The sequence below is a fragment of the Ursus americanus genome, chromosome 3, assembly GCF_024610735.1.
Source record: "Ursus americanus isolate L20-20 chromosome 3, mUrsAme1.1.p, whole genome shotgun sequence".
NCBI classification, from domain to species: Eukaryota; Metazoa; Chordata; class Mammalia; order Carnivora; family Ursidae; genus Ursus; species Ursus americanus.
The window spans coordinates 82,248,855-82,275,656 of NC_142129.1; the positions used below are offsets into that span (position 1 = coordinate 82,248,855).

Sequence of the window (26,802 nt, forward strand, 5' to 3'; positions counted from 1 at the left end):
TGAGCTGAAACCAAGAGTCGGATGCTTAACCGACTGAGCCACCCAGGCACCCCTCACAGCTTTTTGCAAACCAAATAATAATAGGGAAAAATTGAAATTCTGAAATTAGATTAATTTTTGCTCTTACTAAAAAAATCATTGGAATTTAAAATATATTCACTTTACACGACTAATGTCTTCATTTAGCTGTCTCATTTATATTCCTATTTATGACTGTACTTTTTTTATTTGAAAGCATACAAGTACTTTGAAAGTAAAACCATTAAATACTTTGATGTTGGTTGTAAAACAATATTTAGGTAGCTTTTCCTTTCTTTTTCTCTATTTTTAAAAGTTAAAGGTTTATTCTGAAGGGATATTTGCCACACATATAGATGCCAAAGGGGGGGAAATGGTTTAAAATACTGTTAAACTAAAGCCAATGAAGCTTAAACCAATGGTTATTCTTATAAGAGGGATCAAGTCAATACTTACCCCATTCTTGAAAAGGAAAATCTGAAAGTGGACTGTTTGTGGTGTTAAAGTAAGACTTCCTTGATTTTGAGAAGCATATATTAAGCACTCACTTTGTGCCAAACTCCGTTTTAGTCATTGGAAATATAAAAATGTATAAAACACAGTTCCTGCCCTCAGTAGATTTGTTGTCTAGTGAAATGTTAAATTGAACCACATGAAATTGCTTTGTTTTTTTAGATCAAAATGGTCAAATCCCAGTTCAGCCTAACATGTGTATGTGAACAGAGATTTGCCAAGATAGAGACAGGAACAAGGTACTACATGTACCAAGAAAGTGTTTCATGGTGCCTAGAGCACTCAATGAAAGCTTCTCAAAGGAGATGGATGACATTTGAGCTGAGTTTTAAAAAATGAGTGGGAATTCGCTGTGTGTTTACAGGAAGCAAAGAGAATGAGGGTATTCCAGAAATAGGAAACAGCATGTGCAGTCGTTGAACCAAGAATGAGCCTCGCACATGTGGGAAACTGCAAATAGTTCAGACTGGGTGGAATGCCAGATATGTTGGGGGTGACAGAAGACGAGGCAGGTGAAGTAAGTAGAGGGCAGAGGGTTGGGTATGTTAAGCCAAAGAGCTTGATTTTATCCTTGAGATTGGTGAGATGTATGTAATTCAGAGAGTGTTCGAGGCAATCTGTCAGGGTTCAGAAAGAAAATATTACCACTTATATATTTACCTTTGCCTTATCTTTTTAAATTTTCCGATTAAATAGGTGTTACAATATATGTAATTCCTAATATAGTAGTGGATGTAAATAATTTATGAATAAGTAAATATATACATATTATGGTGTGTTATGGGTTGAATTGTGTGCCCCCACAATTCATGATGAAGTCCTAACCCCTAGTATCTCAGAATATGACTTTATTTGAAAATAGGGTCATTGCAGATGTAATTAGTTAAGATGAGATCACACCAGAGTAGTGTGGGCCCCTAATCCGATATAACTGGTGTCCTTATAAAACAGGGCACGCCACATGAAGATGAAGGCAGAGATTGGGTTGATGCTTCTCCAAGCCAAGGAAGTCCAAGATGGCCAGCATACTCTCAGAAGCTATGGGAAAAGCCTGAAACAGATCTTTCCCTCACAGCCATCAGAAGAAACCATTCATGCTGATACCACGATCATGGATTCTAGGCTCCAAAACTGTGAGACGATTTTCTGTTGTTTAAGCTATCCAGTTTGTGGTACTCTGTTATGGCAGCCTTCAAAAACTAATACATGGTGCCTGGTCAAAAAGTTTGGAGACCCCAATTAGAGAATGAGAGCCATTGAAGGGTTGGTTTATGTTTAAGAGTCCACACTATATATGTCCTGTCTTTATTTAGTGTCTGTATTTAATAATTTATTTTAACTTGAAGAGATTTCTTAGCTTCTCAGTATTTACTCTATTTCTTAAAGCCATTATGGTTGGAAAACAGTTGTTCACATTTGTGTTTGGTATAGGAAGAAGGAATTAGGAAATATTTGACCTTTAGTTCAAAACAGGGTGGTGATATGCAACAGTTTTAGGGGGAAATATTTATGTTTAAGAATCCCATTAGGCAGGGGGCGCCTGGGTGGCACAGCGGTTAAGCGTCTGCCTTCGGCTCAAGGCGTGATCCCGGCGTTGTGGGATCGAGCCCCACATCGGGCTCCTCTGCTATGAGCCTGCTTCTTCCTCTCCCACTCCCCCTGCTTGTGTTCCCTCTCTCGCTGGCTGTCTCTATCCTGTCGAATAAATAAATAAAATCTTTAAAAAAAAAAAAAAAAAGAATCCCATTAGGCAGAAGTGGAGCCAAAATCAGAAATAGGGTCCTACCAACAGAACTCATAGCTGTGAAAAGTCTGATAGTATATCTTTGGTGCAGGGAGGACTGTAGGCAACGCATGTATTATTCTGGCTGTGTTAATCTTCAAATGCTAAAGACGACCAGTCCTTTTTATACAAGTTATATGTTAGTCATGTGCCTGAGGTTCCAAAATAGTATGATTGAAAGAGTGTTCAAGGCTGGAGGTAACACCTTAAACTCAGATGTATGTCTTTGGAACCTGTGTGTGGGTCTGCAAAATCCAGAAGTCAACAATACATTAATTAGTATATTACTTAATAGTAGCTAATATATTAATATAAAACCCAGGTCAGTAATATATTAACATATTAATAAATTATTGTATTTATATATTAATACAAAATTTATTTACATATTAATACAATTAACATATATATAAATACTTTTGTATCTTTTGGTTATTTTAGGTCTTTGTAGGCCATGGAATATTTGATCATTTCTGGCCTTATTTATGCAAGTCAGCTAAAGCATTTTGAAATACTACTACTTTTCTGAAAATTCAAATGTATTTGTAATAGTTCTGTCATCCTTTAGACAAAATGGTTTTCAAACTTTTTAAAGTAATAGAACCCTTTCTTAAAATAAACTTTTATGTGGAAGCCCAATATGCTATAACTGCATTGGCAGTTTACTGTCATAGAAAACTGGCCATTTGTAAAAACGTACCCTGATGTTTTAAATCTTTTTTCTTACATCTAGTCTGAAAGTTCTATATTTTGTGGATATATTTTCAATATCACTGTAATTTGCTAGCAGAATGAGAAGGAATTTATATAGAAGAGGATAATAAATATGCTACTGACCTATGATCACAGAGCTTGTGCTTGGCATAGCTTTCCAGTTGTGGGACTACATTTATAAGGATCCATCCATCATCTCTAATTCTGTCCCCTTTGTAACCAGCACAGCAGTCTGTGACCTACAGCTACTTGGTCCAGAATATAATGTCTACTGGCCCATAGAAACACATTTCTCATAAGGGACTTTCTTTTCCAGCTTCTACCAATGTTCTTTTAACAGTTTTTGGTTTTGCTCTATTCATCCTAACTACACTTTTGCCACCTTTGGACTCTAATAGACTCAAAAACCTGTTTGTCCAGTTTGGTACATGGGTTTGTTTTTTTTTTTTCCCTCACTCATGACTTATAATCATATTGCTGTAGGTTGATAAGTATTTGGAACATATATACTTTTTATATGTTTAGATTGTTACAAAAGCTAGCACTATATGGAGAAGTTGGGATAGCAGTGGAGTCTTTCAGTATTAGAGTTTTTGCCTTCATGGTATTTATCAAGTGGCTCATTTTTAAGAACAAGATAGGTCAGGTAGCCAATCTGACTGCCAGTAAATTACAATTCAGACTTTTCTACCTTTTTCTAAAATGTACATATAAAAGGATAGAAATAATAGGCTATAATTTGGTCATCAGTGAATTTTTTTCAATAAAAATATACCCAGAGTCTTTATTCTTTTTTTGCTGTTATTGAAGTATAATCACCATACAGGGTTATATTAGTTTCAGGTGTACAATATAATGATTTAACAATTCTATACTACCCAGAGTCTTGTATCAAATGTTTTTTGAGCCCCCTACCATGTGCTCATGCTAAGTTTTAAGTATACAGTGACAGACTAAATGAACCTGATCCTGGCCTAATGGGATAGATATATTACAAACACAGACATACACACACACACAAACACTGTGTGTGTGTGTATATATATATATATATATATATATAAATACAATACAGTAATATAATATTCTGATGCTAGTTATGAGGGAAATAAACAGTTCTTCAGTGGGAGGAGAAGAAGCTACTTTAAATAGACCAGTCAGAAAAGGAATGAGACGTGAAAAGAAAGCATTCTAGGCAAAAAAAAAAAAAAAGCTTGTGCAAAGGCCCCGAGGCCCAGTTAAAGTACTGGGCTTATCAAGGAATGAGACCTTAAGTTCCCTGAGGAAAAGATTTTTTTCTTTAGTCTAGAACAATGTATGTTACATAATAATCATTATAGAAGTATTTGTTTACAACTGAATGAATATCTGTGTACTTAGGATTTAGTGAGTACAAGTTGTGGTTAAAGAAGTAGGAGAGGACCAGACCATGCCAAGCCGTGTTAAAAATTAGGATCTAATTTACATTTTATAAAGATCACTCCCAGCTGTGTAAGGAATTGTTTGATAGAAGAAGGGAAGCCCGAAACTGGAAGAAGAGAAACCCAGGTTCATGATGCAGTGGAGGTGGAGACAGGTGGACCAAAGAAATCAGTAAATAACTGAATGTTACAGCCAAGGTCAATGGGTTTAACTTCCTCCCACTTCACCTCTTCAACAGCTTAGGAAAGTAATTTTATCTGACATATATCTTTGTACCCCTAGAACTCCCACAGCCCCTCAACCGCCAGAGCAAGCCTGGAAAGAAATTAACCTTTGGCTAAGAATTTAATCAAGTCCTTGAAGAAAGTAACTTCGGAGTGTCTCCTGAGTCTTTGTATAACTAAGGGAGGGACCATCTTAAATGAAGTCACAAGGAAGATCAAGAATGTAGATTATTCTACATAACTGACTTGGTTTATATCCAATGAGTATTTCTTTTGAAGAGATTTTACCACACATACAGAAGCAAAAGCAAGGGAAAATCATTTTTTTAAATATAGCTAAGCTAAATGAAACCATGATACTAAACTAATGGTTATTCTTACAGAAGGCTTGCCCCTCTCACACCTCCTCTGGCAATGTTGCAAGGAAATAGTTCTTTTCATAGAGACTCTACCTGTCATTTCTAGGCAGTGACCAGCAGAACTGAGCCTAGGGACTGGCAGAGAACTGTCTGGGATGCTAAGGAACAATTGTTTGGTGGGTAACTAAGAAAATTAAGCCAAAGTCTTGTGGCGCGCCTGGCTTGCTTAGTTGGTGGAGCTTGCAACTCTTGATCTCAAGATCTCATGAGTTTAAGCCCCACGTGGGCATGGAGCCTACTTAATTAAAAAAGTAAAAATAAGGGGCACCTGGGTGGTACAGTCAGTTAAGCAGCAGCCTCTTGGTTTCGGCTCAGGTCATGATCTCAGGGTTGTGGTATCAAGCCCCACATCAGGCTTCGTACTCAGCAGGGAGTCTGCTTGAGATCCTCTCTCTCCCTCTCCCATCGCACACTTCTCACTTGTTAAAAAAATAAATGTTAAAAAAAAAAAAAAGATGAAGTCTCTTTTCCCCCAACATACACTAAAAATAACATTGACTGGGGCTCTGAGGCTGACGGTTGTTTTATAACACTGATTAGCAAGCCCATAGGTTCTCAGTGAATCGGATTTACTATCTCACAAAGTAGCCTGTCCCACTTTTGTACTGCCCTGGTCTTTAGACAGTTATTTCTTTCACTGAGCCAAGTATTCCCCCTCCCCATTCCTACCCATTGTATATAGTTTTACTCTCTAGAACCTCAGTAAATAAGGCTAATCCCTTTTGTTGGAATTTTAAGATTTTATTTTGGAATGGCTGCCTGGGCTACTTTTAATCTTTTAATCTATTGCAAGAGAAAATGAAGCAGGGGCAGGAGGTAACCTTAAAAGGTACAGAGGACAAAGTGCCCCATGTGAAGGCAGGTTTTGTCTCAAGATTTGCCAGTCACTGCAGCCTTTTCAATGACACAACTCAGTCTGCACTGCATGACTGGCACAATATTCTCCTGGACTTTAAAGGAACTTCAGGTTCCAGGTGGGCAGGCCTCTGCTGGAGTAATAATAATAATAATAGCCCAAATAATTAAGTAGATCATTGCCCTCTTCCCCCTCTCCATTCCTAAGCCACTTACAGAACTGGTAGAAAGTTATCTAAATCCTCCCTTTGAGTTCTAGGATACCCATCCTCTCATTGCCTTGACCTTGATATGACCTCATGCTTCCCAATCCTGAGATACTCCTGGGTTCTGCGGAAAGGAGTGGCTGTCCCCTTGGCTGCGTTCTCCCTCAGCACATTCTCTACTATACTATCTCCTGTCCTCTTTCTTCAGGAGTTATTCCTGTCTTCCAGAAATGTAATCTCGGTGCCATACTCTTCATGTTGTAGTTTTACACCTTTTTCAAAAAATTCCTTTAGGGGCGCCTGGGTGGCACATTCAGTTAAGTGTCTGACTCTTGGTTTCTGCTTAGGTTATGATCTTAGGGTTGTGGGATAGAGACATGGGTTGGAGTCTGCTTGTCCCTTTCCCTCTGCCCTGCCCCAGCCCTGGTGCACACACTGTCTTTCAAGTAAATAAATAAAATCTTTAAAAAACATTTAAAAATTCCTTTATTATCATTATATTGGGGCCTCTCGAAGGAGAAGAGCTAAATATGCACTGTCAGTGAGCCAGCTTGTGCCAGAAACAGTAACACAACATGTATAGTCAGTTGTACAAGCATATCAACTTTGGAAAACAGAGAAAAATAAACATCTATAATTGTACCACACTAACACAAGCCCACTGGTCCATTTTTTAAATACATTCATTCAAGTCACCAGATATTTACTGAATACCTATTATGGTAGTAATAACCAGGCCTTCGAGGGAATTAAGAACTAGTAAGGGAATTGTGACTAGGTAGAAATAACCATGAAAATACCACTATTTTGGTATATTTTTATTGGATCTTAATCTTATTATAGTTTTTTTTTAGTACATTGCAATTATACTTTCTATTCAATCTTACATGCTTTATTTTACTTTTTAATTTACTGCACAGTGGGAATGACGAGAGGTGCAAAACTGTTTATTCTATATTCTTTCCTGCCAGGAATAAGATTCCGTTACCTTTATCCTGAGTCTGTAGTTCATATAGCAGGCTCTGTTCCTTTCCTGCTTCCCAGCGCCTATCCCTAGCTACACTGTTGCCTTTACAACTGGGTCATCAGCTGTGGGTAGATAGGTACTTCCTGCTGCCCAGTAGTCTTCAGTAAGGGTACCAGTAGAGCTCACTCATACCAAATTAGAGGCTGGGGCAGAACAGGCATCAGTTTGGGAAGAGGGTCAGCCCTGGTCTACTGCTTCAGTTCCTTACAGATCAGCATGCACACGGATGACGGAGGTCTCATGACTTAAGCTGTGAGACAGTGATCCTCTGGATATTTCCTCATCTCCTGACTTGATTCCTCTTCCTTCCTTCCTTCCTTCCTTCCTCCCTTCCTCCCTCCCTCCCTCCCTTCCGTCCGTCCTTCCTTCTAGTCTTACTGTTTTGCCTCTTCTCCTCCCAGATTTTCACAAAAGACTGCTCAGGTTTTTTTTTTTCTGAAATGCCACCTCTCCCCATGGAGAAAGGTTCATATGATCCCTTCTTGGGTCCTACAAATTTCATAGCCTCTGGGGCACCTGAGTGGCTCAGGCGGTTAAGTGTCTGCCTTTGGCTCAGGTCATGATCCCAGGTTTCTGGGATCAAGCCCTGCATCGGGCTCTGGGCTCAGTGGAGAGCCTACTTCTCTCTCTCCCTCTGCTGTTCCCCCTACTTGTGCTTTCTGTCTCTCTCTCTCTGACAAATAAATAAATAAATAAAATCTTTAAAAAAAAATTTCATAGCCTCAGGTATCCATTTCAGGTATGTAGCTTTAGCCCTCACCTGGTTTCTGCTCTCTTTGTAGTTAACAATCATATTTTAATATAACTAAGTCACACACACCCCAGTATATATTTTTTTTACAATTCAGTGGTTTTTAACATATTCACAAAGTTGTGCAACCATCACCACAATCTAATTTCAGAACTTTTTCATCACCCCAGAAAGAAACCACACACCCATTAGCAGTCACTCATTTCCCCTACTCTTCTAGCAGCTCTAGTTAAACCACCCATCTACTTTCTGTCTCTGTAGATGTCATTCCTGCGGTTTGCAGAGAGGACAGGTGCAGATGGGGAAAAAGGTGAGCTCTGGTTTGAAAGTGAGCTTCTACTTCTGATCCCTGCTTCTCTGCTTCTCTGCCACCCCCAAAATTTGAAGCTAAACTTCTTGCCCCTTTGAAGATGTTTCTCCAAAGATTTCCATCTGATCTCCAAAAGATAATCATATGTAATATGTATAAACATAAATATATTCCTAAATTTAATCTTATTTTATAACTTTAATCTTATTTCCTGTGAATGAGTCATCCCAGTGCATACACATGCACATACACTCACCTGGCCCCAACCTACATTTCATAGTCGTCTTGTCTGACCAGACAGTGAAGGACATCATGCCTCAAACACAGTCCCCTAATTCCCTAATTCCTAGGTTCTTCAAAGCAGGCTGCCATACCTCTATCTGGCTGATTTTAGGTGAGATATTTCAAAATACTACATAACAGTAAAGAGTGGGAGTCAGTAGAATGAACCATGGGGAATGATTTGGGGGAAGCACCCCTCTCTGCCACGTGTACAACCAGAATTGACCGCGGAGAGACAAGGGGAGTGGCAGGTCAAGGTAAGAAGGCTCTTTAGTGGTTGCCTTTTCCAGCTAGAGCCTCCTGGCCTACCCAGCCTCCCCACCCTTCAGGAGGGCTCCTTTGTGATGTCTAAGCTCCCTGTGGCTACGATTGGCTGTGGTGAGTGCCCTGCTGACCAAACAAAGCTGAGGGGTGTGACTCCTCATTGTCCTGGGAGAGGTATAAACAGAGGACGGGCCTCCTGTGGTAGACACCTCCCAGGCTGCAACATGGCAAAAGTGGCAGAGAAATCATGGGAGCCACAAACCACAAACACCAAACGGTGGAAGAAGAGGAAGAACCCCTCTCGATCCAGATCAAGAGGCGCTAGCAAGGTCAGCTGATCCTGCCCAAGCTTCTGTTCCCCATTTATGTTCTCTCCCCCTCCATCTCCTCCCCACATAATCCCGCCTCTGCCTGGCAAAAACCTCCTCCTTAGCTCCCCACTTTGCACCCAGCCCGCATTCCCTCCTCCCAACCAGTGCCCTCTGGGCTTACCCGTGTTGCCTTACCAGGTGCTAAAGATCTACAAGAAGGTAAAAAGATCACTTCACATGAGTTCAAGAAAAAAATATTCTCCTAAAGTTATTACTACTTCCAGAAGAAAGAAGAGAGCGAGAAGGGCCAACAAGTTTCGGCCGTTGCCATAGACTGAGAGCCAAAAGCAGCCAGGCCAGACCCAGCGGACGCTATGGAGTGACACCACTCCACGACAAGACCCATGCAAACAGTACGTACAGAGCAAGCTTCAGAAACCGCAGACAGTCTGCTTCTAGAATCCTGGCTGCAGAGAAATGGCCAACTGCATAGAGACCCACTCAGAACCTAATGTGGAACACGGAACACAAATGGAGGTGATCAAAATAAAATCAACAGGGTGGGAGAAGCCCCTCCAAAAAATAAAAGTAGGCACTCTGCACGGCAATGAGTTGTGTTGCATTACTGCTTGGGATCGTTCCTCAGAACAAGAGAGTGAAATGACAGAGAGGCTTAGCATCTTTGCCATGAACAAGTCCCTGGTCCCCTGACATCTACCTGAGGAGAAAATGTACATACACCTTACCAGGGTTGGAAAAATATCCTTTCCACCAGATTCTCTAGCTATGGCAGACAAGTTTAACAACTTCCTTACTTGGTAGTGAGCATTCATTTTAAATGTGGGTGAAATCGGGAGAACACAGCAATGTTCATGCTGACTCTTAAGAAGCTTAAAGGCAATGGGGAAGGGAAAAGGGGTCAAGAAAAAAGGAGCAAACCACGATGTACCCAGGAGGCTCTGACTTTGTCAGTCTTGATGCAGAACTGAGCTGCTCTGGTCACTTGGGGATAAATCAGTTGGAAGTTGAAGGTCCCAGAGCTTCATTGGCTCCCTCATCCTCTGTTTTTTTTTTTTTTTAAAGATTTTATTTATTTATTTGATAGAGATAGAGACAGCCAGCGAGAGAGGGAACACAAGCAGGGGGAGTGGGAGAGGAAGAAGCAGGCTTCCAGCGGAGGAGCCTGATGTGGGGCTCGATCCCAGAACACCGGGATCACGCCCTGAGCCGAAGGCAGCCGCTTAACGACTGAGCCACCCAGGCGCCCCTCATCCTCTGTTGACCTAGTGGTGAATTGTAACAAAGGGCAGCCGCCAGGAGAGGGTATTCATGTGGCCACACCAACCACAGGCGTCACAGACCCCTCTCACGGCTCATTCTGCCCAGCTGTCCCCCACCCTCCCGATCAGTCATTCATCCCTTTAAAGCCCAGAATGGAGCACTCACTCTATGTGTCCCGCAGAGGCAGAACTGTTGGGATTCAATATTTATAGCTTAGAACAACAATCCTCAAAAAATTATGAGTCTCTCCAAGAGAATGTGAAAAACTGTACACCTTGTACAATTTTAAGTTCACATCCCCCAGTTTTTATCATGAGTCTAAATATTTACTAAGGATATAATTTCTAATTTATTATAAATACTGATATTTAAAATAAGACTGTTACATTAGTTATTTTTTTAAATTTACAGTCTGTTGTATATTATTGTCCAGATAAATTCTGTCTCCCTTTGCTATGGAATTGAATTACTCCAGAGAGGTGCCACCAGATGGGGTTATTATTTGGCCTGTATTTTTCTCAGAAAACTTTGAATTTGCTCAAGTATTTAAACAAGCATATGGTGAGACCATCCTTTGCCATGCCATATGAAAGAGAGATTTTTTCTGAACATTTTTAAAGGCTGCTATTATCTGATACTGGCCTGAACCATAATGACAAGTGGCAGTCTGACCCCTGTGCGCTCCGCTTGCTAGATGTGCTGGTGCAAACTGTAGCCCAGCAGTAGAGCGAATAAACTAATCGCATGCAGTTTAAAAATCAGATGTCCAGTATTGTACAGCATCTTTTGTGGACAGGAATATTTGACCCTATTTTACTAGTGAAAACTATAACACAGGTGTATTTATATCGATTAGCTGAAATTTAACATGCTTATGGCATAACATTGAAAACAGTCCCTCCTTCGTCACCTGTGGCACTTTCCAAATCTTTTTGTTAAATTAAAAACAAGTTCCTTTGTCCCTGGAAAGATGGTTCCACAGAAAACTGATAGTATTAGTTGCCTCTGGGAAAGAGAACCTCATGAGTAGCTGGCACTGGTGTGGGAGGAAAATTTCCATTGTAGATCCTTTTGTATCTATTGAATTTTAAGCCACGGGCATTGTATATTCAAATTTAAAATACAATTTTAAAAATAAGCATTAACTGATTATGTCATAACTTAAAAAAAAAAAAAAGACTTTGCTGGCCAGAATTGTAATAAGATGTATTATTTTGGTTTTCAGTCACTAAAACATTTTTCTAGTTCTCGAAAGTTTATCCACCAAGCATACACAGTAATAACATAAGGGCAACAAGGAAATTACTGGTAGGGGGTGCCTGGGTGGTGTAGTCTGTTGAATGTCCTACTCTTGGCTCAGATAGCGATCTCAGGATTTGTTGGGCTCAGCTCAGCATGGAGTCAGCTTGGGTCTCTCTCTCCCTCTCCCCATGCTCCTCCCCACCATGTTTGCACTCTCTCTCTCTCTCTCAAATAATAAATAAATCTTAGATTCTCTCAAATAAAAAATCTCTCTCTCAAAGAAAGAGAAAGAAAGAAAGGAAAGAAAGAAAAAGAGGGAGAAAGAAGCAAAGAAAGGGAAGAAGGAAGGAGGGAGGAAGGAAACAAATTACTGGCAGGAAGACATCAAAACAGATTAATGAAATCAGATTAGCAAAAAGACGCCCAAACAAGAAACTAAGACTCAGAGTATCCCAACTTTTTATTTTTAAAAATGAAAAGATTAATACAGTGAACCGCTACATTAACGCTCTTCACCTGGATCTCACCAGGAGTTAAATATGCTGTAAATACCATATTTGCTTTATCACTAATCTGTTCTGGTCTTCAGTAGGCCCAACAGACACCAGTGCTATCTGGGACTTTGTTTGATCTTGTTAACAGTTTCATCAGAATGTCCTGATAGGACTTTGCCCTGTGAAACCCTATAGCGTATTGTTTTCCTGTCACCAGTGGTATCCTCAAAGATACTGCACACCTGCGGGTGTTACTTGCTTTTACAACTTGAATCTGGGCCCTTTTGTGATACAATCAACAGAACTCCACATTAACTGAATTGATCATTAACTTTTGTCAGGTGTATTACAGGGAGGTGCTGTGGAACTGGCAGAAAGGAAGTAAAGTCTTAGAGCTCCTTGGAGGAGTTTTATCCATTTATAACAAACTGGTGATCCACTAGGTAATATGTTTCTCTGTGAGTGAGCCACGCTAGCAAATTAATCGAACCCAGTGACGGAGCTGTGGGACCTTCCAAGTTAGAGCTCGTTGGTCAGAAGCACATGTAACAACCTGGACTTGTGATTGAATCTGAAGAGTGGGGTGGGGGTAGGGGGGTACAGTCTTGCCAGTCAGAATCTTTAACTGGGATGTGACGCTATCCCAGGTAGATAGAGTCAGAATGAAGTTGAACTGTAGGACACCCAGCTAAGGTCTGAGAATTGCTTGGTGTGGGGAAAAGCACACATTGTAATTGGTGTCGGAATCCTATTAAAGACAGGGTTCAAGTGCCAAACATAGAGAGGGAACTAGAACACTTAAATGAGATTATTGTTAGATTATCTACATTTCTAAGTTAGAAAACAAATTATCATCAGGCTAATAGAACAGCTTTAAAGTAAAAGAAGCTAGTGCAGACTCTGCGGTTTCATCTTTCTCCCTTTGCATTTAGGGGGTAAAGAGTGTAAACCAGAGGATAAATATTTGTCTACATGCTTTGCCCAACAAGATTTCCAAAAAGCAGAAGCTACTTCGGAGAGAAAATTGTTTCCCCTGGACAAACAGAATAATTTAATAGCTCAGGACCACTCTGGAGAGAATCACTGTGTCATGCATGGTGGGGATTCCTGGTAACCTACCCAAGAGGTCAGAGAAACTGCTCACCACGCTGCCTCCCCACACACAGAGGAACTACCCTTAATCAGGAGCGCAAAGACTTAACTATCAGAGCTCATTTCTGTTCTTGCTATCCTGGATCCCAAAGAAGACCGCCAAATATAACATTTATTTTCTTAAAAATATTCTTCATGCTTGATCTGATGATTTTTACTTTTTCTTAATTGAGGTATAATTGGCATACGATATCCTATTAGTTTTATGTGTATATCATAGTGATTCCTTTACGAAAGGATCCCCATGATAAATCTAGTTACCATCTATCACCATACAAAGTTATTGCGGTATTTTTGACTATATGTCCTGTGCTATTACTACACCATCCTGACTGACTTATTTTACAACTGGAAGTTTGTATCTCTTAACTCTCTTCACCTATTTTGCTTGCCCCCCCCCCACCACCACCAGCCTCTCCCAGCTCTGGTGACTAATAGTATGTTTCCTGTATCTGTGAGTCTGTTTCTGTTTTGTTTTATTTGTTCATTTGTTTTATTTTTTAGATTCCACATGTAAGTGAAATCATAGGATTTGTCCTCTTATGTCGCTTAGAGATTTTTACTTTTTAATGCAATCCACTGAATGCTTTTTCTATTTTCTAAATTATTTATTATTTATTTTATTATTTTTAAAAGATTTCATTTATTTGAGAAAGTGAGCAAGAGAGAGAACACAAGCAGGGGGAGCGGCAGAGGAGAGGGGGAATCAGGCTCCCCTCTGAGTAGGGAGCCTGTCTGGGGACTTGATCCCAGGCCCCTGGGATCATGACCTGAGCCAAAGGCCAACGCCCAACCAACGGAGCCACCCAGGCGCCCTCTAAATTATTTCTATTTAACTAAGTACAAAATTGAATTTAATTGTTCTTATAATCATTTTTGCAAAAGTCCAAATTATAGATCACTCCATTCATCAGTTTCTTAAAGGTTTTTCAGTTTGTTTTTACAATATTTAGTTTCTAACTTCCGTTGCTCTGGTTTTTGTTTTGTTTTGTTTTGGGTTCTTAATCCTGTGATTTAACTTTCTGTTTAACCTAAACCTCAGGCTTGGGAACCATCTCTTTACGTACTTATAGGTAATTGTTCATCCTGCCTGAGTGTCTTGCATTTGACTGAACATGCCCGCTTCTTTTCACAATTTCTCATAGGTCTAATTTTATAAACCTTTAATCAGTTGCTGTTCTCCTCTGAATGCTTTCCAAGTTTTTTCTCTTTATACAGCATGACATGAAAATTAAATATAGTTTGTTCCAACCGAAGCCTGCCCAATGCCAAATAAAGCAAAAATAATTGCTTCTTTTTTTTCACACCTATGCCTTCATGCAGTCTTATAAAGCATTGTGGCCTGTTTCAACATAGAGAAGACTCATCCAGTTTAACACCAACCATAATTGTTGGATCTCACTTGGCTTTGTTTCATCCACGGCTGTCTTAGCTGGTATTTCCACATGTTTATTACAATTCAGTAGCACATTAAAAGTTAAATGTTAAGTCTATAAAATTATTTCTTCCATGTGTTTTTACTTGAAAGATTGTTCCATGAACAGTTGGTATAAATGTGAATTTAGTGGTGGTGTCCTGAGGGGTTGTTTTTGGTTTTTGTGTTTCGCAACCACAGTGAAATAACACATTTGTGTGTCATGTTTTGATATGAAGTGATCACAAATCATTTACCATAAGTCACCGAAGTTTTGAATTATTATGTATATACATGGTTGTGTATACACACACACGTTTATGAGTGATTTGAAAATCACTTTCTCACATGCATGCCAATAGGATTTCCTGAGAGAGAAAGAGTTAAAATTATAGCTGACATCGAGGGAATTATACTTAATCCACAGCCTATCTTTGTGGCCATTTTGAATTACTTTCATGTTTTTGAGTCACTTTTCAAATTTTTGTCCATGACTAGGTAGAAGAGGAAATTACAAATGAGTGCATCAAAATCTATCTTAACACAAAAATAAAATGTCTCTAAGCATTATTATTAGTTAAGACCTAACAGTTATGATGGCCAGAGGAGAGCTCTCAAAGTGCTATAAAAGTACTTCTTACATTAGTAACGGGGGTGGGGGTGCAATCTACCAATTTTATGTTTTTTATTTTAGCAATCAAATAAGGTTAATTTATGTGGTTTTCAATAGTATGAACTTGTTTTATTAATGTTAATGGAGAGTTGAGGTTTAGGGGAGAACTGTGACATTTTTAAAAAATACACAAACTATATCTTGTTGACTCTTAAATGACTGATTTTATTTTATTTTTTAAAGATTTTGTTTATTTGTTGGCAAGAGAGAGCCACACAGGAGCGGGTAGGAGGGGCAGAGGGAGAGGGAGAGGGAAAGGGAGAAGTAGACTCCCCCCAGAGCAGGGAGCCTGATGCAGGGCTTGATTCATGACTTGAGCCAAAGGCAGATGCTTAACCCACTGAGCCACCCAGGGACCCCAGATTTTATTATTATTGTATTAATAATATTATTAGATGAACATTTAACAAAGTATTTTGTAATGCAGTTTTATTCATTTATATACAAAATTGCTTGGGGTTTTTTTTCTTTTTTCTTTTTTTTTTTTTTTTTTGGTAGTTTTTTTGGAAATCTGGGTATATCCATGGATGTCACATAGGTATATATCATCCATTCTCTGTGATAATGTGGCCTAATTAAGAAAACGTGCTGTGCTCCTTAATACCATCAAGGTCTTTGGGATAGTTCAGAAATCACTGAATGTTGATAGAACTTTGTAATTTTAAATTTCTTAGAGACTTAAAATCCAGGCTACTGTTAGAATACCACAGGCATCTATGAACACATCATTCTGCTTACTAAGTAGCATCTTCCTTTCTCTTCCTCTGCTGTTCAGGCTGCTACAGGCATGTTTGTATAGGTGTAGTCATGCCTCCTCTCGGTACCCAAGTCAGACTCATCAGTTCTGTCAAAGTAACTGTACCAGTGCCAAGAATTCTTTGCACTCTCAATGACTCAACAAGGTTTCAGTGAAATGGGCCCTTTAGTTCTTCTTCTTTTAGCATAGCCCCCTTGGATTAGAACCCTGGCCTGAATCCCCAGGAGCAAGGATAGGTGAGAAGCTACTATAACAGGTACTCAGAATTACCCTGTCCCTCAGACACTGGCCCAGTTGCCTATTTGGAAATAATTCTTCATGAATTTGGCATTTCTACACATATGGTGAGTGAAGTCCTGACTGCCCTTTGTTCTGGGCTAGCTCTTCAAGATGTTTGTTTGGCAAACACCCTTAGAAGACAGAAATAGTATCTCCTGGAGCAAAGAGCAAACAAGCTTATTGTCCATTATAAAGGGTTCAGATTCCCTAAACCGAAGGTTCCTCTCCCATACTGCAACCCACTGCATGTGCAGGGTATTGGGACTCTATAAGCGAGTGTCTTTCTCCTCCCAAGAAAGCTGATATTCTGAATACTGCTATTGCTGTAATAAACTCTCCATCTCTGACTCAAGAGTCTCATATCTTCTACCAACATCCATGTGGCAGGCTAACTTTTTAGTTTGCCAGTAGGGTAAAATCTCAGATTGTTTTCAGTTCTCGACATTGCCTTAAACCAAATGCATGTGCTTTGACTCCTAAAAGCCTTTTTAGTCCTTCATGTAAATATATCTTCAGGTAAATTGGCTCCACAGTGCTCCAGATAGACCCTTCCATGGCTTAATCTTAGCGTGAACAGAGCATAGACTCAATACAGGACCCCTACACAACTCTACAAGTGTGAATTGTTATCATAAGTCAGGCTCTTTTTTATACTATGCTATTTATTATGCTCATATAACTCTCCCTTGAAATACACTTCTGCTCTATTCTGCCATGGGTCCATGAAGCTTTTTCTGAGTACCCCTGCAGTGTTAGATCTTACCCCATTGCATTCAACAGAACTTGAACTCCTAATTAAGGACTAGGTATTAGCTAATGACTAATGAAGGATAGTCAGAAGAAAGGCAGGCAGGGACAAAGGGTCCCTGCCTTAAGAGGAAACCACCCTTAAAAGGATTTTACACCACCCTGGGAGGAGCCTTCCACCCTTTCCATGTGAACAACTACCTGATAGGTTAGATGGGCGTGTGGACAAAAACCTGATCGGGTGACAGGCGCATAGAGGGTTAATCAGATTAAAACAGCCTGCCAACAAGCCCATAAAATGCCCTAGACTTAAGAACTCCAGCGGCAACTCTCTCAGGTCCCCTCCCTCTTCGGGGGTTTTATACAATCGCTCAGTAAACTTTGCTTTGCTCCCACTACTTTGTCTGGTCTACCTCTTCATTCTTCCAAGCAGTGTGACCAAAAACCGGGGGCACCAAAGGAAAAGAAATCCTGTAACATGACCAACAGCTACCATGAACACATTCATTACTTGGTCTGCTGATCCCTGTATTTTCAAAGCTAATTTCTTTGATTCAAAAAAATTAACATATCGTAAGTGTTGACCGAGCTTATTTCCCGGCTTGAAATGGAAACCTGCGAAGATCAGACATAAATGTAAAATGAAAACACCTATTTACTAATAACCCAAATAGCATTCTTATCATTAGGATTCTGAAGAACAGGGGTGCCTGGGTGGCTTAATGGGTTTAGCATCTGCCTTCGGCTCAGGTCATGATCCCAGGACCCTGGGATTGGGCCCTGCATCAGGCTCCCTGCTCAGTGGGGAGCCTGTTTTTCCCTCTCCCTCTGCCCACTCATTCTCTCCCTCTCTCTCAAATAATAAAATCTTAAAAATTTTTTTTTTAATTCCTATGTTTAAGTCCTATGTAACCCCTAGCACCTCAGAATATGACTATAGAGGATAGAGTCTTTAGAGGGCTGATTAAATCAAAATTAGGTCATTAGTGTGGGCCCTAATCCAGTATGACTGCTGTCCTTACAAGAAGAGGAAATTTGGACAGACATACAGGGAGAACATCATGTGAACATAAAGATGGCCATCTATAAGCCAAAGAGAAGGGCCTCAGAGGAATCCAACCCTGCAACACCTTGATTTTGGACTTCTAGCCTCCAGACCTGTGAGAAGATAGATTTCTGGTTTTGTAAGCCACCCAGTTTGTGGTACTTTGCATAGCAGCCCTACCAAACTAATACATCCACCCCTTCCATCAGCTATACACTTAGTCTTGCTGTTTGCACCCTACCCTTTCCTGGGACCTTCTATTTCCTTTGAGCCCCCATTTCAGTATTCGATTCAGCAAATCTTTTAAATTACAAATTATTTCTTTGAGGGCTACAATGAATCACTTTTCATGATGATTCCGTTTCCAGAAGATTACCCAATCATGCCAGTTGAAGTTATTAGCATTAGCAGGCAAATCAACACCACTCCTGTCTAGCAAGACTGGTTTTCTATCACTGTCTTTAAAAATAAGGAGAGGGGCACCTGGGTGGCTCAGTTGGCTGAGTGTACAACTCTTGATTTAGGCTCAGGTCATGATCTCAGGGTCGTGAGATTGAGCCCCCAAGTCAGACTCTACCACACTGGGCCCTTTCTCTAACCTCAGTTATGAGAGAGATTCTGTCTCTGTCTCTCAAAAAAAAAATTTTTAATTTAATTTAAAAAAATAATCTTTTCCGGAAGTTTCCAGCAGTGCTCTCCTGGAATTAAATTAACCAGCAGTGGATTATTTGCTTATTGTTAGCAGGAAGGAATAGATGAATATAGTTGGCTTAGTCCATTTAGAGTCCATCCCTGGAGCTGGGAATTTGAATAGCATCTGTAAGTTTCATGGGCTACAAGGGCAAGGGATAGGTACCTGGACAAAGGATCTGTTAAGAAGGAGAAAGAAAAAAATAGACATTCAGTGGGCAACCAGCATTGTCTGTAGTACCTGAAATACTGTTCTGACAAATTGATAATAACAAAGCAACATAGCACTTACTATGCATTGTATGTATTATCTCATGAACAGCCCTGTAATAGATACCGTTAGTGTTCTTTTTTAAAAAATAATTATGTTTATTTTTTCATTTTTTAAATTTTTTTAAAAAGATTTTATTTATTTGACAGAGAGAGAGACAGTTAGAGAAGGAACTCAAGCAGGTGGAGTGAGAGAGGGAGAAGCAGACTCCCTGCTGAGCAGGGAGCCCGACATGGGGCTCGATCCCAGGACCCCGGGATCATGACCAGAGCTGAAGGCAGACGCTTAACTGACTAAGCCACCCCAGCGCCCTATAATTATGTTTATTTATTTAAGTAATCTCTACACCCAACGTGGAGCTAGAACTCACGACCCCAAGATCAAGAGTAGCATGCACTTTCAACTGAGTCAGCCAGGGGCCCCTTTTTTTAACTTGAATTTATTTAAACTAAAACAAAAAGTTTACCCATTTCTCCCACCTTCCCACACCTGCCTCTGGCAACCACCAATCAATTCTCTGTATCTCTGTATATCTGTCTGACTTATTTCCCTTAGTATATTACTCTCAAGGTCCGTCCATCAATGTCATCACTAATGGCAAGATTTCATTCCTTTTAATGGCCAAATAATATTCCTGTGTGTGTGTGTGTGTGTGTGTGTGTGTGTGTGTGTGTGTGTGACATATTCTTTGTCCATTCATCCACTGATGGAAACTTAGGTTATTTCCATGTCTCAGCTATTGTAAATAATGCTGCAATAAACATAGGGGTGCATATATCTTTTAGAATTAATGTGTTTTTTTTTGATAAATATCTAGAAGTGGAAATGCTGAATCATATGATAGTTATATTTTTAATTTTTTTGAGGGAGCTCCATACTGTTTTCCATAGTAGCTGCACCAATTTACATTTCTACCAATAGTGTACCAGGGTTTCCTTTTTTCCACATTCTTGCCAACACTTGCTATTTCTAGTCTTTTCGATAGTAGTCATTCTAACAGGTATGACGTTATATCTTATTGTGGTTTTGATTTGCATTTCCTTGCTGATTACTGATGTGGAACATGTACCTGCTGGCCATCTCTGTCTTCGGGAAGATGTCTTTTCAGATTTTCTGTCTGTTTTTAATCAGATTGTTTGTTATTTTGCTATTAAGTTGTGTGAGTTTCTAATCTGTTTTGGATCTTGGCCCCTTATGAGATATCTGATTTGCCAATATTTTCACCCTCAGTAGGTTACCGTTTCATTTTGTTGATAGTTTCCTCTGCTGTGCAGAAGCTTTTTAGTTTGATGTAGTCCTACTTGTTTATTTTTGCTTTTGTTGTTTTTGCTTTTGGTATCTATTCTTGTTCTACAAATGATGAAACTGAGAGCATTTAAGTGACTTGCACTGATATTGCACAAAGATGAATTACTGAGAGTTTTATGGTAATTTTATTAGCACGGTCCATTTATTTGGGGGTGATGGGATGTGAAACTCAGAAGTTAGTCCTTGTTTGATTTTGTGGCTTGTATATAAGATCCTCCCAAAAGTAATAAAATATAATTTAAAAAATAATTCAAGTAGGGGCGCCTGGGTGGCTCAGTCGGTTAAGTGTCTGGCTCTTGATTTCAGCTCAGGTCATGATCTCAGCCTCGTGTGATTGGGCCCAAGTCAGGCTCTGCGCTCAGCACAGCATCTGCTTGAGATTCTCTCTTCCTCTTGAGATTCTCTGCCCCTCCACCTGCTCATGCATGTGCACGCGCTCTTGCTCTCTCTCTCTCAAATAAATAAATAAATAATTGAAGTAATTTCTTCAGAAGATGTAATGTGACAATAGCTAAAAGGTAGAAACAGCATAAATTCCCATTGATAAGTAATGGATAAACAAAATGTGGTATATTTATACAGTGGAATACTGCTGGTCTTAAAAAGGAGTAAAGTTCTCACACATGCTACAACATAGATAAATGGATAAACCTTAGAAACTTTATGCTAAGTAAAATAAGCCAGACTTGAAGGACATGTATTGTATGATTTCATTTATATGAGATGCCTAGATTAGTCAAATTCATACAGATGAAAATAGAATGGTACTTGTCAGGGTCTCCAGTTTTTGTTTAATAGGTAGAGAGTTTAGGGGCACCTGGCTGGCTCAGTGGGAAGAGCATGCGACTCTTGATCTCAGAATCGTGAGTTTGAGCTCCACGTTGGGTGTAGAGATTACTTAAATAAATAAAACTTAATTTTTTTTTTTTTTAAAGCAGGTAGAGAGTTTTAGTTCGGGTGATATAAAGTTTGGGAGATGAATGGTGGTGATGGCTGTACAACAATGTGAACTTAATGTCGCTGAACTATACACTTAAAAATGGTTAAAATCGTCAATTTCGTGTTATGGTTATTTTACCACAATTTAAAAAAATATATAACATGGCAGAGACTATTATGATCTCTGAGTATCCATTCTTCCAAGACCCTCCCCACCACCCACTGAGTGATAGGTGAGCATATGACTGCCTAGCTAGAGACATTTCCCAGCTTCCCTTGCAGCTCAGTGTGGCCATGTAAGCTAGGTTTTGACTATTAATATGAGTAGAAATGATAAGTGTAATTTCTGCTTCAGTGTCCTTAAAAATGAAATGCTTACTCTTCACACATTCTTTTTCCTCACTCATGGGCTAGATTCTAGACATGGTTCTGGTGAGCTACTTCAGGCCATGAGGATGAAGACAACTGAGGGGCCTCTGGCTGGCTCAGTCAGAAGAGCACGTGACTTTTAATCTCTCAGGGTCGGGAGTTCATGCCCCACATTAGGCCTAGAGCTTATTTAAAAAAGAAAACACAACTGAAGGGCTTGCTTCTTTTTTTTTTTTTTTTTTTTTTAATTCATTTGAGAGGGAGTGTGTGTGTGTGAGTCAGGGGAAGGGCAGAGGAAGAAGAATGCACAAGTAGACTTCCTGCTGAGCCCCCAAATGCAGGACTCAATCCCATGACGCATGAGATCATGACCTGAGCCGAAACCCACTGAGTCAGACCAACTAAGCCACACAGGAGCCCCTGAAGCAGTTGCTTTTTACTCAGATGTTAATTAGAATCCATATACTGAGGCTAGTAGAGACGCATTGTCAGCTGGGTCCTTAATGAACTCATGGAGCAGCCTGTTTTCCTTTGCCAGGCTGTTACAAGAGGGAGAATTTAAACATAGCTTATTTTAAACAATGTGTTTTGGGGTCTTTGTTATAGCACCTTAGCCTACACACTAACTAATACAGCTAACAGTAAATTTGCACATTTATGTGTCAGTCAGTGTATTTATCCTTATATGGATTATCTGATCTAATCCTCACAACCGCCCTATGATCTAGACCTTGTTCTTATGCCCCTTCTATGAATAAGGGAATTGAGGCACAAAGTAAGTTAAGTAATTTGGCCAAGATAATGCAGCTAGTGAATGGCAGAACTAGGAATTAAACATGGGCAGTTGGCTTTAGAAGCTATCTTTTATCAATTAATTTTGTTATATCCCCTGAGAGAATTTGAGATGCTTGGGGGAGCTGAAAACGGGAATTCCTGTCCTACCACAATAGTTTTCAGTTTCTTTAGTTTCATGCCCAAAACCTGCATAGGAAAAATGAATTCATAGAATTGTTGATTATTTTATTTATGTTTTGCATTATAGAATCTTAATTCGGGAGAGACGTTTTAGGCTTTCTAGGCAATAGACTTTTAGGTACAGTAAAATTTCCAAAATAACTATGGCAACTAGTGTGGAGTTTTTTACTTTCATTTTTGCCAAGGTAAGTACAATGGGAAAAGAAAAAAAAAAAAAACTATCATCTATCACTACTGTTCATTAAAGGACATCTTAACACTAAAATAAATAGAAAAATCATTACAGAAAAAAAAAGAAAAAAATTTTTAAAGATTTTATTTATTTATTCGACACAGAGAGAGAGAGCAAGCGCACAAGCAGAGGGAGCGGCAGGCAAAGGGAGAGGGAGAAGCAGGCCCCCTGCTGAGCAGAAAGCCTGATTCGGGCCTCGATCCCAGCACCCTGGGACCTGAGGCGAAGGCAGACACTTAACCAACTGAGCCACTCAGGTGCCCAAAAAAAGAAATTTAATTTAATTGGATAAATTTACCATTATGAAAATGTCATTCACTGCATGTTTTTCATTTTGGGGGCTATACCCATGACTGGTGGAAACTTTGACTTAGAGAAGCAGTGTTCTGAGAAAGAACAAAGGAATATTTGGTCTCACCTTCTGCCAACATTCAGTTCTGGGACTGTGTCTCATGCCACCACGTGGCAGGGGGCCTCTCTCCAGGTTTACTTTAGCAGGCGTCACTGGGCCATTTGAAAGTCTTTGGGGCCTACACATCACACATCCTTTAGTGGAGGGCAGCGCTAGCTGTAGTAAGAGATTGCTTGCACCTCTAACCTTTTAAAGCTTATGTCCTAAAATTCTTCAAATACCTGTTTTGAGTAGAAAATATAAAGTGATTTTATGGTTTTTAAGTCTCACAATTCTATCTTTCGGTTCCCACGTGTGATCTTTAACAGGAAAACTGATTGATTTGAAATTATTATTCATGTTCTCTACACGGTCACAATCAAAAACAATTTGCCTCTCATTCTCATGTAGAGATAAAATATTTGTTAAAAAATCCATAGTAGCTGTTGAGATGTGTGCTAACTTGATGAACTTGAGCTGAATATGGAAATGCCCTTCCAGGCCAAGGAAGTATCAAAGAAAACTATCACCTTAAAAAAGGTAGTTTAAAAATGACAATGTAGGGGCACCTGGCTGGCTCAGTCCATAACGCATGTGACTCTTGATCTCGAGGTCGAAAGCTCAAGCCCCACGGTGGGTGGGGAGCTTACTTTAAAAAAAAAAATTGCAAGGTTCTTTAACTTCCTCAGGTATCACCAGTCTGAAGGTACAAAAGGGAAAGGACATTAACACTAATGATTCGAATTCCACTGACTCTGGCCGCTACTGATTCACAGACGACATCAGTCCCATTTCAGAATCTCACGTTTATTTCAGGGAAGCCCCAGGACAAGTCTGAAAAGCAACCGTGTGCCCCCCCCCCATGGTGGGGAGCTCTCCTGTGGCCCTGAGAGCCCTGCTTCTGCCCAGCCTTGGGCCTCTGCAGGACCTGCCCCAGCAGAGCTGGCTGCGCCCCAGGGGGACGCAACATAGCTTTATGCTGAATTACCGCAACGTGTATGGAAAACATGGCTGTTGCGGTATTTCCGCAGCCGCAGCGGGAGGATAACCCACCGATGCTGTTATTTTTATGTTAAGGCTTATTGTGGTTTAAACAAGAAACAATCCAGTGTCTTGGTTAGTGATGACATTAAATGTGTGAAGATTATACTTGGCATCAAGCGCTTGCATTCCCTCATTCCTGCAGGAATTGTTTACTGAGCACTGGTATATGCTGGGCGGTGGTCCCCATGCGGGGGGTAAGTGATGAAAACAGCCCCTGCTTTTGTGGAGAGTTCTCAGTCAAGCTGTTAACTCCAGTCCGCGTTACCTGCTCATCTCCACAAATATTGATTCCCATCAAGTTTTCTGAGATTCTGAGCTAAAGAATTGCTACCTTGAATAGCATAAATCGTGTGGGGAAGAGAGGTCTACTGTGTATTTTCTCTTTTATAATGAAAGTAGCTGTGAAAAGAGGAGAGTAAAGCTAAAAGGTGCGGCGACCTCAGGCTGGATTTCAGACTGAGTCTCTCACTCTAATTGCTGCCATTTATACTCCCTGCAGCCCCTTCCGTAGACCTGATACTGTAGGACGCTCTAGACCAGCTTACTTCCTAATGCATTTTATGGCATTTGGAAGCCCTCCAGTGGCCAAATACTACACCTTAAAAAAGAAAAAATCCTTTTGCTGTGCTGAAGGAGTTAGGTGTGAAATGCACTTGTGTTTGCAACTTACTTTGAAATATATTCAAAAAATAAGATGAATTAATGTATGAAGAGATGAATAGATCTTTTTTTTTTAAAGATTTTATTTATTTATTTATTTGACAGAGAGAGAGACAACCAGCGAGAGAGGGAACACAAGCAGGGGGAGTGGGAGAGGAAAAAGCAGGCTCCCAGCGGAGGAGCCTGATGCGGGGCTTGATCCCAGAACGCTGGGATCACGCCCTGAGCTGAAGGCAAATGCTTACCGACTGAGCCACCCAGGCGCCCCAGAGATGAATAGATCTAACCATAGATGATTAGATATGTGATCAAGCAGAAATAACAATGCTAACTGTAGAATCCAGGTGACAGGTTTATGGGTCAGTATATAATCTTTCAACTTCTCTGTGTTGGAACATTATATAAAATATTGAATAAAAATCTCTTGGCGAGACTCTGAAGATTTATGCCTTGTAGTCGACATTATCGTATTAAAATTTTTAGATATTTAAGCATTTTCAGTAAAATTGTCTTCATTAATAAACACAAATTAATTTTCCTTAACATGATTAATTTCTAAATGTTTAAAAAGCACTTCTGCATTTCTTTTCAGAAAGGTTATACAATGGGAATATGAAATAGCTCTATGATCTTTTTTAATGTGTATTTTAACCGCAATGAGAAACACACCTCGCACTTGTCAGAATGGCTAAAATCAAAAACACTGGAAACAAATGTTGCAGAGGATGTGGAAAAAAAAGGAACTTTCATGCACTGTTGGCAGAAATGAAAACTGGAAACTGGAAAACAGTATGGAGTTTCCTTTAAAAAAATTTTTTTTAATTACTTAATGATCCAGTAATTCCACTACTGGGTACTTAACCAAAGAAAATAAAAACAAGGGCACCTGGGTGGCTCAGTCAGTTAAGCATCTGCCTTCGGCTCAGGTCATGATCCCGGAGTCCCGTGATTGAGTCCTGCATTGGACTCCCTGCTCAGCGGGGAGTCTGCTTCTCCCTCTGCCCTTCACTTTGCTAGTGCTCTCTCTCACTCTGTCTCTCTCAAATGAATAACTAAAATCTTTTTTAAAAAGAATATAAAAACAATAATTCTAAAAGATAATGCACTCTGATGTTTATTGCAGCATTATTTTAAATAGCCAAAATATAGGAACAACCCATGTGTCCGTTGATAGATGAATGGATAAAGAAGATGTGGTATATATATGCAATGGAGTATCACTCAGCCATAAAAAAGAATGAAATCTTGCCCTTTGCAACAACATGGATGTGTCTAGAGGGTATAATGCTAAGTGAAATAAGTCAATTAGAGAAAGACAGATTTACCATGATTTCACTCATATGTGGAATTTAAGAAGCAAAACAAAGAAATGAAAAAGACAAAAACACAGACACTTAAATACAGAGAACAAACTGGTGGTTACCACAGTGGAGAAGGGTGAGAGGGATGGATGAAACAGGTGAAGGGGGTTAAGAGCACACTTATTGTGATGAGCACTGAGTAACATATGGAATTGTTGCATCACTAGATTGTACACCTGAAACTAATGTAACACTGCACATTAACTATACTGGAATTTTAAAAATAAATTAATGTTTATCTTCCTAGAATAGCTACTTTACACACTCAGGAAATTGTTAGCAAGTTAACTAGATTCACTTTTTTTTTTTTTTAATCAGAGAAGCAGTTATTGACAATTTCTGACAATTAGTCAGGCTTCCATGTGGAGAACAAAATCCA

At 39.7% G+C, this 26,802-nt stretch overlaps 1 long non-coding RNA gene across 4 annotated transcripts in view; it reads left to right on the forward strand.

Annotated features, from left to right (window-relative positions):
* The window catches only part of LOC123789363 (uncharacterized), an 89,232-nt gene that overhangs the window by 14,328 nt on the left and 48,102 nt on the right, over positions 1-26,802 (forward strand). For 2 of the 4 annotated variants that reach the window (XR_015724040.1, XR_015724041.1), the window contains exon 2: positions 1,483-1,664. This is a non-coding gene — a long non-coding RNA (uncharacterized LOC123789363). Of the gene's footprint in view, positions 1-1,482; positions 26,738-26,802 lie in introns of those variants that run through there. The other 2 variants (XR_015724039.1, XR_006778807.2) reach the window with 2 other exon arrangements.